This window comes from Triticum urartu, chromosome 2 (assembly GCF_003073215.2).
Source record: "Triticum urartu cultivar G1812 chromosome 2, Tu2.1, whole genome shotgun sequence".
NCBI classification, from domain to species: domain Eukaryota; kingdom Viridiplantae; phylum Streptophyta; class Magnoliopsida; order Poales; family Poaceae; genus Triticum; species Triticum urartu.
The window spans coordinates 600640048-600652268 of NC_053023.1; the positions used below are offsets into that span (position 1 = coordinate 600640048).

A 12221-nucleotide genomic window follows, 5' to 3' on the forward strand; every position below is an offset into this window, starting at 1 on the left:
CAGTGGTCAGAGAATGATGTTGAGGCAGCAACCAACAGATGATTGGGGTGCAAATCTTCCCAGCCCGCGTTGCAGAACACTTTGTCAATGCTACAGAGGGTAGGGTTTTCTCTTTCATTACTCCATGTGAAACGCCGATTTTTGCACTTGATCTCCTTAAGTCCAGCTTGGTCTATGGCTCTGCGGAATTTTCCCATCATTCTCCTGTTTATGTTTGGATTGCTCTTGTCTCTAGCTTGATAGATCATATTGAAATCCCCGTTGATCATCCACGGTTCACCAGAAGGAGGGGCAGCAGCAGCTATTTCCGCAAGAAAATTCTCTTTCTGCGCATCGTCTGTCGGGCCATAGACCGTGGTCATCCAAAAATGCTGCCCCGAGCTCAGTTCACGTACTTTTGCCGTGATGGAAAAGCCACCCAAATAGTGAGAAACTACGTCGACTACATCTTTATCCCAGAAAATCGCCGCTCCACCTCTGGTCCCGATCGCAGGCAGCACTACACATCCCTGTGATCTACTGCCGCCTATCTCACAAGCTACCGCCGTCGTCCAAGAATCAATTTTGGTTTCCTGTAGGCATAACACAGCTACTCGATGAGAAGAAACTACGTCGCTGACAACCGTGCGCTTCGCCGGACAGTTCAAACCTCTGACGTTCCAGGACATGAAGACTAAATTGCCGTCATACATCGAAGAAACTAAATCTTCTCCGCCAACTGAAGATTTTACTAACACAGAACGGGGACACCTTACAGCAGCACCAGGGGCGACGACGGCCACCAATAGCCCCCAAACCCCGTCGTCGACGATCAAACCACAACATCGAAGAACTACACATGAAGACTAGACCTAACTCAAGCTGGTTTAGGACCAGCCGCTGGCGGAGACTAGCTACTGCTAATACTACAGACATGATCAGACTTGCATGAGCTCCTCTGCATCCGTGATCTCTGCCATGCCCGCGGCGGTCTTGAGAGCTTTCTAGTCGAGGCCGGTCAGCTTGGCGATTGCAGCGATGTCGCCGTCGGAGAGGGGTTCCTGGAAACGCTTCATGATCTGCGCAGCCGCTTTCGGAGTCATCTTGTCCTTGGGGCCGAGCTCACCAAGCTCCTGGACTAGGCGCAGCACCGCCCTCTGCGCCACCGGGGTGGAGATGCCAGCTGCTGCCTGTCGAGCATTGCGACGGGAGGGAGCGGAGGTAGCCCTGGACTTGGGCGGAGCGGAGTGGCGAGGACGAGGAGGCTGGCTTGGGAGGATCGGAGGTGGGACCGCTGCAAACAGCTCGGCCGCCTGCGCCTGACTGCTGCCGATCTGCATGGAGCCCACCTGCTGGATGACCGCGTCCATCTGGAAGCCCACCGTCGCTATTGCAGGGGAGGCGATGCACGGCAGCATCTCCGGGCTCTCCAGCTCGGCCGGCTTGGCGGTGGGCGGAGAAGGCGAGCGGCCACCGTCTTCGAAAGCTAGAGGGGGGACCAGCGCCTCCTGAATGGCGTTCTCCATCTCTAGTTGCATGCAGTTTGTGCGCGGAGGCGGAGAAAGGGCGCGTCTGTTGTCGGAGAAGGAGAAGAACTGGGCCACCGGGTCAACCTCCGTTGCTGGGGGGGGGAGCGGAGGGGGAGTGGCGGGGTGGCTCGCGGGACTGGAGTGCCGGATGCCCTCCCAGTGGCAGGGTGGCCATGACGGGCAGCCGCGTGGCGGCGGCCGGCAGGCGATCTGCTGCGGCGGCGGTGCGCGTCCGTGATCACGTCTCCGTCGCAGCCCCTGGAGTGGCAGCCGCGACCGAGCAGGTGGTCCTTCCAAGAACGGCTTGCGCCGGAACCGCCGCCTCCACTATCCTCCTCGTGGTCGCGAGCGCCCCCACCGAGCACAGGGCCACAACCCCCAGCCCCGGCGCGCGGCGCCCTGCTGCGGGCCCCACCCTACCCGTCTTCGACATGCGCCACCCAAGAGCCGGGCTCGATGCGCGGGAAGGGGCGGTCGTCGTCTTCGTCCAAGGAGGGCAGCCCGCTCTGGCCGGAGTGAGATGAGCGCGGCGAGAGGGGTGACCAATCCTCCAGCAGGTCGACATGGATCAGCAGGTCATAGCGCCGGACGCCGGGTGGCGGGGGGATGCGGCGATCCGCGGGGGCGAGGCCGATGATCTCGTCCGCCCGGCCCGCACCCCGCTTGAGCACCCAGAGCGCGTGCCTGGTGGGGATGTGGGAAACGTCCCAGACCCAGAGCCAGAACGCGAAGGTCGTGGTGTGCCCCCTCTCCAGGGTGCGCGAATCGAGCCGGTCGACGCGGCCGATGTCGCCGAAGGCCTCATCCGCACCCGGCAGCGACCAAAACTGCATGGGCAGGTCTTCCACCACAACGCGCACGTGATGATGGAACTTGAGGGGCGCGGCGTGGTCGTCTTCGTGCCAGGCTCTGATGAAGTACTTGCAGCCTTCAACCTTGATGACGCCGCGGCGCACGGCGTTGTCCCGGTGCGCAGGGAGGTCAAAATGGACGAGGAAGGCTTCAGGCTGGTGGGCGGTGACGCGCAGCAGGTGCGGAGGGGTGGAGAGCTGCTCGAGGATGACCTTGCCCACCGCCGCGGGGGTGGTAGAGTGCGAGCGGTCCGCGGCGGTCAGGGTGACCGCGTGTTGGTGCAGGACGTGCTCCTCAAGTTCCAACGCCGGAGAGGCCACGACGACCTTGCGGCTCTCGCGCGGCCGCCGAGCCGGGTCGCAGAGGGCAAGGCTTGCCATGGGTGCAGGGGGGAGGGGAGGCGGAGGCGGAGGCGGGAAGACGACACGGTCGCGGACCGGAGCTCGGCACTCCGCCGAGAACTTCAGGCGAGCACTGGAAGCCCCACCTGGGCCGCCGTTTCTTGGATTTTGCGGGCACTCCTTGCCAAAATGCCCAGCGCGCTTGCAAATGATGCAGCGGAGGGGATTCCGGCAGTCAACACGGCGGTGGATCTTACTGAGGCAGCGGAAACATTTACCTCTGAACTGGCTTAAGAAGGCCTCCCTCCCAGCAGCGGCATTGAAGGATCTGCGCCGGACCGAGCGCGAGATCGAAGCACGCCCGCTTCGATCCGCCGAGCGGGAGCCTTCCCTCCCATACTTCCGGGATTTGACCACCGTCCAACCCACCTCCGTCGGGCCGGCCTGGCCCGAAGAGGAAAGACTGGCCGAGGGGGAGGGGCGAACAACCACGGATTTAAGGCGCGCCCGGCCCCCATCGGAGGACGCCCCCAGATCCGACGGTCCGAGCCGCGCACCGACCTTGGATGGACCGCCGCGTTGCAGGATTCGCGGCGTTGAAGCTGGATCTAATGCCGTAGCCGTCGAGGCCGCTGACCACGGGGAGGAGGGCTGCGAGGAGCCGCCGGGTCGAAGCGAGACTCCAGCGGACGGCGAGGAGCTCCGACAAGGCGGGAAGGGGAGGTTGGAGGCGCAGCTGCCGGCCATAGTGGCCGGATTTGGTGGCCGCCGCGGCCGGAGCGGCCTGCGGCGCGGTGTGGGGAGGGGTGGTGTTCACGGCGGTGTGTTCGGCTCGATGACCTGGCAGCTCCAGGTTGCCTCAGTCCTACTCGTCTCGGCGTGGACATTACATCAAACACCTTGCGTGCGCCATCTCTACCTCGCTGACTCTGCCATCAAGCAGACGACCACGGGTAGCCTGCACCTAGGCGCCACCTGCATGGTCCACTCCGGCCGTGCCTGCCATGGCAGCCCCGTTCTGGCGGCCGGGAGCGCTGAAGCAGTATTGCGCCAGCTTGCTTTGGGAGGGGATCGATGGCAAGCGATGAAGCAGAGACGCCGGACTACTCATATTCTACGCCGAGGATGAAAATTCGGCAGATGAATCCTTGATGTCCAGGCCAGAGAAAGGCGCGAGAATCGAACATTGCCAGTCACGAACCACGATATTGACCGACCCTATACGGCTGTGCCGTGGTGCTCCTACGACACCTCACATTCCCGGCGCCGCCGCCGCCGCCGCCTAGAACGACGTCATCCTGGCTTTGTTCCTACTGCGCGTTCAGGGCCATCGTGCATAGACAGACTGGGCGACAGCAGTAGGTGCCAGGCCCTGCTATCTGAAGATACTGAAGAATGCAGCACTTCGATTGTTGATGCTCTGTTTTCGCTTCCTCAAGTCACCCGTTGTCGTCTGATCGTTCATAACGGGCGACCTTCCTCGACCGTAGATCAACCATCCAACGGGTACCGGCAGCGAGGTTGTCACTGTTGCTTTTCCGACAAAGCTACTTTACTGTTTTCTCTCGTCCTTTTAGATACCCCTGTAAACTAATATAAGAACGTTTATAAATTACTAAAGTAGTGATTTGAACGTTTCTTTATTAGTTTACGGAGGGAGTACTTTGTAAGGCTATTCAACCTCGCTGACATGCATCTCTCTCCCATCGTGGTTCATGTAACAGTGTACAATAAACGCTTCTTGGTTAGATCCAATTCTCTCCTTTATGGTAGATTATCTTTTATGGTTACTAATCAAACTTTACATAATATTTAATTATCAAGTTATAGTTACAGTTAACCCTAACCACAAACACAGAGTGTCAATGTGCCAAATGAAATTCTAGCATCCATAAATATAACTCTATAGAAGAGACGCTTAGTTAAGCGTCTACCCTGTACAAATAAACACCGGTGCTTCAAAAAAATTCGGTTTATTTTTCTAAGCACTTCCCTAAGCATCTTCCATTGTACAAGGCCTAAGTGTATTACGCTAAATCCCATAAAAGGTCCACTTAACTATAGCGGACATCCACATCTCGTAATCAAATGTACCATCGTCGATGTATTGATCCTACAAACATGAGGCAACATATGCGTAGCAGATCTACGTGGGTCCAGATTTAGGCCCTCGGAGAGAGGTAATATCTTACTAACAACTTTGGTGGATTGTATTGTTTGTATCGCCGTATGGATATGAAATCACAAGCCCTCACAGATGTTCTCAAGGTTTCTAGGATATAGCAGACATCCACACCATCTCGTAATCAAATGTAGCATTCTCTGTGATACTACAAGTTCTTAACTGAAATTCTACCAGACATCAGATAATCACTTGTTTAAGAGTCAAGAGTAGCATAGGGACGGAACTAGGGTGCAAGTGCCATGCAAGCATCTGTCACCACCAACAACTTTGTTTCAAGTGTCGCCCCCTCTAAGCTACTCCCTCTGTCCCATAATATAAGATGTTTTTTGACACAGTGTAGTGTCAAAAAACGTCTTATATTATGAGACAGAGGGAGTGCAAATTATCATGGTATGCGCAAGGATGACGCGTACTCTTGCTCTGGACTGTACTGGCGTGTGCCGTCGTGACCAGCCACCGGAACAACGCCTCCACGCCAATCTCCTCCTCCTACATCACGGTGAGATCGAACCACTTCATCCTTTCGTGGAGCAACCTTCCGTTCCCTCAGGAATTGTAACCTCATCTCCACGTCCTTCATGCTAGGTCTCTTCTGCCCTCTTAGGTTCAAGCACTCTCGCGCCAAGAAAGCCACCTGCTTGGTCGCCTCCATATCTTCTTCCCGCAGAACCTGCTTATCCACTATCTCCTCTAGAGGCCTGTCCCCCATAGCCCACAGGAAGTAGTTGGACAAGTTTTGCTTCTCGCCACTCTCGTTCTCGATGAGCGGCTTCTTTCTCATCAGCAACTCGACAAGAATCACCCTGAAACTGTAGACATCGCTCTTCTCGGTTAATCGGCCCGTGTGGTAGTACTCCGGATCCAAGTAGCCAAAGGTGCCCTGCACGGCAGTGACCAAATGTGTCTGGTCAATTGGTATCGACCTCGATGCACCGAAATCCAAAACCTTTGCGTATGGCTGTCGCTCAGGAGCACGTTCATGGACTTGATGTCTCGATGAAGGATCGACATTGAAGCTGCCGAGTGCAGGTACGTGAGTGCGCCCGCGATCTCGGTGGCGATCCTAAGGCGCTCCTCCAAAGGCATCGGCAAAAGCCTACCATCTTGCTTGCCGTTCAAGAGGTCGTAGAGCGTGCCGTTGGAGACGAACTCATAGACGAGCAGAGGGACCTCGGACTCCAGGCAGGATCCGTGGAGCTTCACGACGTTCCTATGGTTGATCTGCGACAGGATGGCAACCTCGTTGATGAATTGGTCGATCTCGGTGCTCACCACTAGCTTTGCCCTCTTGATGGCGATGATGCGCTGGTCCGTGAGGATGCCCTTGTAGACAGTTCCATGGCCGCCGCGACCGACCACGCGTGAGTGGTCAAAGTTGTTGGTCGCCTTCTCTAGCTCTTCCAGGGAGAATATCTTGGTGGTGTCACTGGCACTTGAGTCAGAGGAGACGAGCTGTTCAAGGAGGATGCCCTTGTTCTTGCGGAAGTACCTCTTCCTGAGCTGTTTCTGGACGCCTTTCTTCCATCTATGGATGATAATGATTGTAATCACGGCAAGAAACAGAATCCCCGCGCCAGTGCTCAGTCCAATGCTAACACCTGCGTCACATTGCATTGGTTTACCACCGTGTTAGTAATCATTCACTTTCAGAAGGAGTGGACTCGGATGATCTTGCAAAGTGCAACTAGCTGAATTTGCTGAAAATCAAAATGTCGTACCTAAGATAACATTTGATGCTTTGCACTTCCTTGCAATTATGTCAAAATCTGTCCCGCGCGGGCAACTAAAGCAAGTAAAACTTCCGAGGCTATTCTGACAGATTCCATTGCAAGTGTATTTATCTGGGTGCAAGCACTCGTTGATATCTGCAAATGGCACGAAGCAGCATCAGAAAGTAAACATAAGAAGAGAATTCCTGCGATCAGTACTAATTCCCTGGGAATGAAAAGAAAGGGCTCATTCGGTTTGGAGAAAACCAAAACATAGAAATTATAAGTAGTACAGGAATATGATAGGATGACACTTGCCATCATCCTAAGGGATTGAATTGCCTCGTTCCTACGCAAAAAATAAGCTTTGAGTGGATGTGTAGTTTCTTTCAAAAACAAGAAAATGAATAGTATTCCTAAGGAATTTCTACAAACCGAATGCATCTATAGAAACCTTTCCTCCAGAATCCTCATTCTTACATTGTGCCTGTGAAATCCTTCATTCAAACCGAATGAGGCCTGAGCATCCCTTGTCTCTGTGCTCTGGGTTCCATGATCATGCCCTCTTGCGTTCATGTCATGTATTGTACGTTGTACTCTCTGTTGTACTCATTCTCTTTTCTTCTATCAAGGAAAGATAAGCAAGCTTTGCGTATTCGCGAAAAAAAAAAGATCAAGAACTTGCCTGTGCATCCACCTTGGAGGTAAGGATTTCCTTGGAAACCGGAAGAGCATTTGCACCTGTATCCCACATGCTTGCTTGTTCTGTCGTCGGTGACATCCATGCAGTGGCTATGAGCGCTCAAGCATCTGTACTCCTTGTTGTTCAGCATCGCCTCCCTGCATGTTCCGTCATCGACAGCCCATTTTACCATGCCCGATTCTCCTGAAAATGAGTAGAGCGTGGTGTCTCGATCCCCCAAGAAATCACCCGGGTCGGACCGCTTCTGAATCCTCAAGACGCCCTCGTCGATGGATATGTCGGTGACTAGCGAGTGCTTGGTCATTTGGAGGATGGCAGGAGAGGGTCCTGGGTTACATGTCAGGTAAAGATGGATCCTTGCAAAGCAGCCCAGCTCTGTGCCGAAGGGGAATGGAACGCTCACGTTCCCGCACATCGTTGGACAGTTGGCCTTCGGCTGGGTGGAGCCATAAACTGTTGGACAGAAGATGAAACAAATGATCAGATAAAACTTGTTCATGAAATACTCTACATCCTCTGGCATTCATATGAAAAAAAATGATCAGTTTACAAGGAGTAGCTATCAACTGGCATTCATATGTCATGACAGAGACGGAGGGGATCACCTTGGTCCGGCACGCAGCCATCGACGGCGTGGGGGTTGCCAGAGAAGCCTCTGGAGCAAAGGCAGACGTAGCCTCCAATCGGCGAGTCCCGGCACTCGCTGTGGTTACTGACACAGGCATATGTCACCCTGTCGTCCATGGCGCGCCGGCAGTCCGGCTGGCCGGGGATGGCCCAATCCAACAGAGCCGGAGGGACCATGTCGGGGTGAATGTCACGCTCCAGGTCGCTGGGCTGGAATGTGTACCTGTCCCGGCCGGTGACGAAGAAGGTCAGTTTGTCCCGGCTGACACCGTCCCCGCCGTTGCGCGACAAGTTGAGGGTGAACGCCCGGAGGTGCACGCCTACGTCGATGCGGCAGCAGCCCACGCCGACGCAGAGCCCGTTGGGCAGCCTCCGCATGACCTCCTCCCCGGCGCAGGCCACGGAACAGCTCCCCACCGCAGCCCCACGGTCGAGCATGGTGGCCGTGACGCCGCAGCCGAGGACGAACAGCGACATGTTGGACGCGCCGGAGATGGCGAACGGCCTGCCGGGGCCGTCCCACGAGGCCGAGGCGGAGACCGTCCTCATGCGCACCGTGCGCACGATGTTGACGGCGAGCGAGGAAATGAAGCCGGTCGCCAAGATCGTGTAGTCCACCGTCACGCTGGGGCTGCCCAGCAGGAGGCGCTTACTGTACGTGTTGGCGTCGCAGGTGAGGTTGAACCCCGGCAGGGAGCACCCGGGGCCTACGCCGAACGGGTAGGAGAAGTCGATCAGGCCGCAGCTCGTCGGGCAACGGCGGACGGGCGCGGCGGCCGCCGTGGCTGGTGCGGCCACAAGCGTCACCAGCAGCGGCAGGAGCGCGATAGCCGCCATGGTCAGGACCATCTTGTGCTGCTGGTACATGCTTCGCCTCGTGTGTATGCCAATTGCTTGTTCAGATTGGATGGTCTAGGCAAGCTGCAACACGCCTTCACTTGTGATTTGTCATGCTAGGACTTCTTCATTCGAAGACTAGTCGTATGATGAATCACTCAAGTCATTTTCGGCAGATGTACTTCCGTCATTATCCAGTGTGCCAGCGAGGTTTAAGTCAGCCGACAATTTGGACCCTCCTCCCACAAAATAGATGCGGACAATTTTTTTTCAAATAGTAACAGGCATCCTTCCTACTTCCCACACCATTATTTTGGGTAGTCAACTCACATCGCATTACTCATGTGATTAAACTAAACGACGACGCTACACCAGTGTTTGACTTGGTACAGGAATGAAATAATTGAAAAGATACTACTGTTCATAGCTCATGTCTGACAACCTTGCAAGGTTGCAATATCATCTGCTTCTTCGCTTTTCTCCGACTGATGATCGAATTTCACCACAGGGCTGCGATTGCCTCTAGCAAAGCTGAAATTCGCCAACGAAGCTCGTACGGATCTCTTGCTTGAATTCCTCCCTGAAGAATACCACAAAATTCAATGTTTTCTTAGGGTCTGCGAGAATCATTTAAAGAAATGGAATGATTTGACATCCTTCCAAATGATGCAAGATAATGGTAGGACATCACCTGGAAGCATTTGCTGTTCAACGAATAGGTGTATAAAATTGATTTTCCATGACATACTATTGGTGAGAAGATGACAAGATGAACAACTAAAACAGGATCACTCACCATTACTGGACACCACTCCATCGAGCCCAGTCGATAAACTGCATCCCACCATAGATGTTATTGGCAAAGCGGACACCAACGGTGAAAGCCAGTGCAACAGGAGGGGCACCCTTTGCAACTGGTGATGCCTCAACTACTCGCTCCAGGCCATTGATGATCTGATAGCGTGTATTAGATGATACAGCAAGGAATACGCCTACATGTTAACATTGCTTGTCAGTTGAGGAATGGAACACCGAAATGTGATGTGCTACTACTAGTTTGGGGCATAAATCAGGAAGCCCGCTGCAGAAAAAATGACATAAACAGTAAGAAATGACATATATCAGGAGTAGCAAGTGAAGAAATCAATTTATATATCAACTGTCGGAGAATGTCTGAATTAACATAGTTAGAGAAATGTTCAAGAAATTTTAGTGAAACTAAGCGAAACTGACATTAAACATTAAAGTATGCTCATATCATATGTCTATCTGTCTCAGCTGTTAGATATCTCTTTAGTGGACATAAAACCCACATTTGCAATTACTGAACATGTGGTCAAAGTAAAACAAGTAGTAAAATGAAGAAAAAAACACAATATACATACCCCAAAGAGCAGCACTTTTAATAAGTGGTGGAACAGGAATATCTTCCTCTGTTTTTTTGACACTCCTGAAAAATGAACAGAACCAAGCAAAACCAAGCAAAATCAGACAAGTCAAGATAAGAGAAACATAATTTGAGAATAATATTCATTGGCAATACTGAGGTGGTGACAAACAACAAAGAAATCCTGCAGAAAGACCTTACAAAAGGATAGTATAATGGGAGAAAAAATTATTATGTATCAAAAGCACAAAAGGCACAAGCATTACCTCTTGGCATTCATTATCATATTGCAAATTCCCTGACCGATAATACCACAGACAAATCCAACTGAGCCATACAAAACACCCTGGGATAAAATTTAAAACAACCCAATTCAAACAACGTAATGGTGCTCCAGCAATTCAAAACAGAATATCGGATAATGATGCTACATTCAGAGTGAATACTTTTGATGTAAGATTCATTCATTACCTTATAGAAGTACGTCCCAATTCTTTGTTGGACTGTAAATCTGCAGCCTGGCCTTTCAGCTTCAAAAACACTGCAGGTAAGAGGCCATAAAATCAGCATGTCGGACTGGAAAAAAAATTGTATTGAGAAGAATACACAGAATGCATCCACACTATCTCGTTCCATTTCTTGGATAGAATCTGATGGTCATGACAAATGAAACTACAAACTGGGCACCTTTATTTTACTTCTCATATTATCGTGGTGGGAACTTATAGTGAAAAATATGATTTCACCTGCTTGGCAAAGCTCCAGCCATCCGGTTGAACCTCCCCAACAGCCCCGTTGACGAAGACGCCTTTCCCAATCTAACATATGGAGCCAACATCCCAACTAGGGCGATATCAACAACAATCCCGATCAAAATGTCAGCAGCATATAACTCAAACTCTGCCCAAAAATCCTCCCCCCTCTTCTGCACCTCCGCAAGCGTTGCACAGCAGGAGTCGATCACAACCTGCATTCAGTCCGAAACCCCAACTTCAAAATAGCATAGGACTGAAATATAAAAACATCAATTCTGAGTTCTGATACAAAAATAGTCAACGATGAATCGCACATACCTCGATGCCAACTTTGAAGAGAAATGACGGATCGGCGAGCATTCTGTTGCGGAGCACTGAGAAGGCCCGGATCATCGCGGCGAGTGGCCACGGTGCGGCCTGCGGGGATGGAAAGAGGTGAGGAAACCGCCGGATTTACGCCTCAGCAAAAGAACTGTGCAATTCGGTATACCTGCAAATCGAAGTATCGGAGCAAAATCACTTCCCGGATGCCGGCGTCCCTGGCCGCTTCAATCATGTCGGCCGGGAGCTTGACGCCGCGGGCGGCCGCGAGGCGCGCCACCTCGCTGAAGCCGAGCAGCGGCCCGAACTCGGCCTCCTCGTAGTCGTCGTCGCCGCCGTCGCCATCGTTTCCACCTCCATCTTTTCCTCCGTTTCCTCCCGAGTCGTCCCCACGGTTCCCGGCACCCGATCCGTCGCCGGTGGCGGCGTGAGGGGCGTGCGGCCCAGAGCAGGAGAGCGGCTGAGGTTTGGCGAAACGGGGGAATAGTCTGACGGAAAGGTGAAGAGGTTTTGGATCGTGAAAGGGTTTGGAAGGAGGGCAGCCGGGGGAGGAGGAGATCGCGGCGGCGGCGGCGGCGGAGGAAGCGAGGGAGGAGAGGGAAACAGAGGCGGAGGCCATGACGATGAATTGGGGGCTAAGGGTTTTAAGTTATTTTCCCTCTTTGTTCAGGTTTAAGGAATTGTTCAGAAGTGCTAAATTCAGTTAAATTCGAGTACAAAAGGTTGTCTTTTTTTGCAGGAAAAATGGAGTTTATTCGAAGTTTAAAGAGTTACAATCAAGGCCCACAATTTTCTCAAGAACTATGGTTAAGCCACACCGTAATAGTACACTCTGTAATTTGCCAGTAAATCTATCAATTTGTCTTGTTCCCTTCGTATCTTCAGCGAAATAAATTCCCTATCACACATCAAGACCTCTGAAACTATCTGGCCATTGCTATTTATGATAGACATTGGGATTTCCTGAAGAGTGACAAAGCAATGTAGTAGCTAAAA

General features: G+C 52.6%; 2 pseudogenes; both read right to left on the reverse strand.

Annotated features, from left to right (window-relative positions):
* Positions 1-983: 983 nt before the first annotated feature.
* LOC125537466 lies at positions 984-2341 on the reverse strand (annotated as a pseudogene).
* Positions 2342-5025: 2684 nt separating this feature from the next.
* Positions 5026-11887, reverse strand: LOC125539101 (annotated as a pseudogene).
* Positions 11888-12221: the final 334 nt, after the last annotated feature.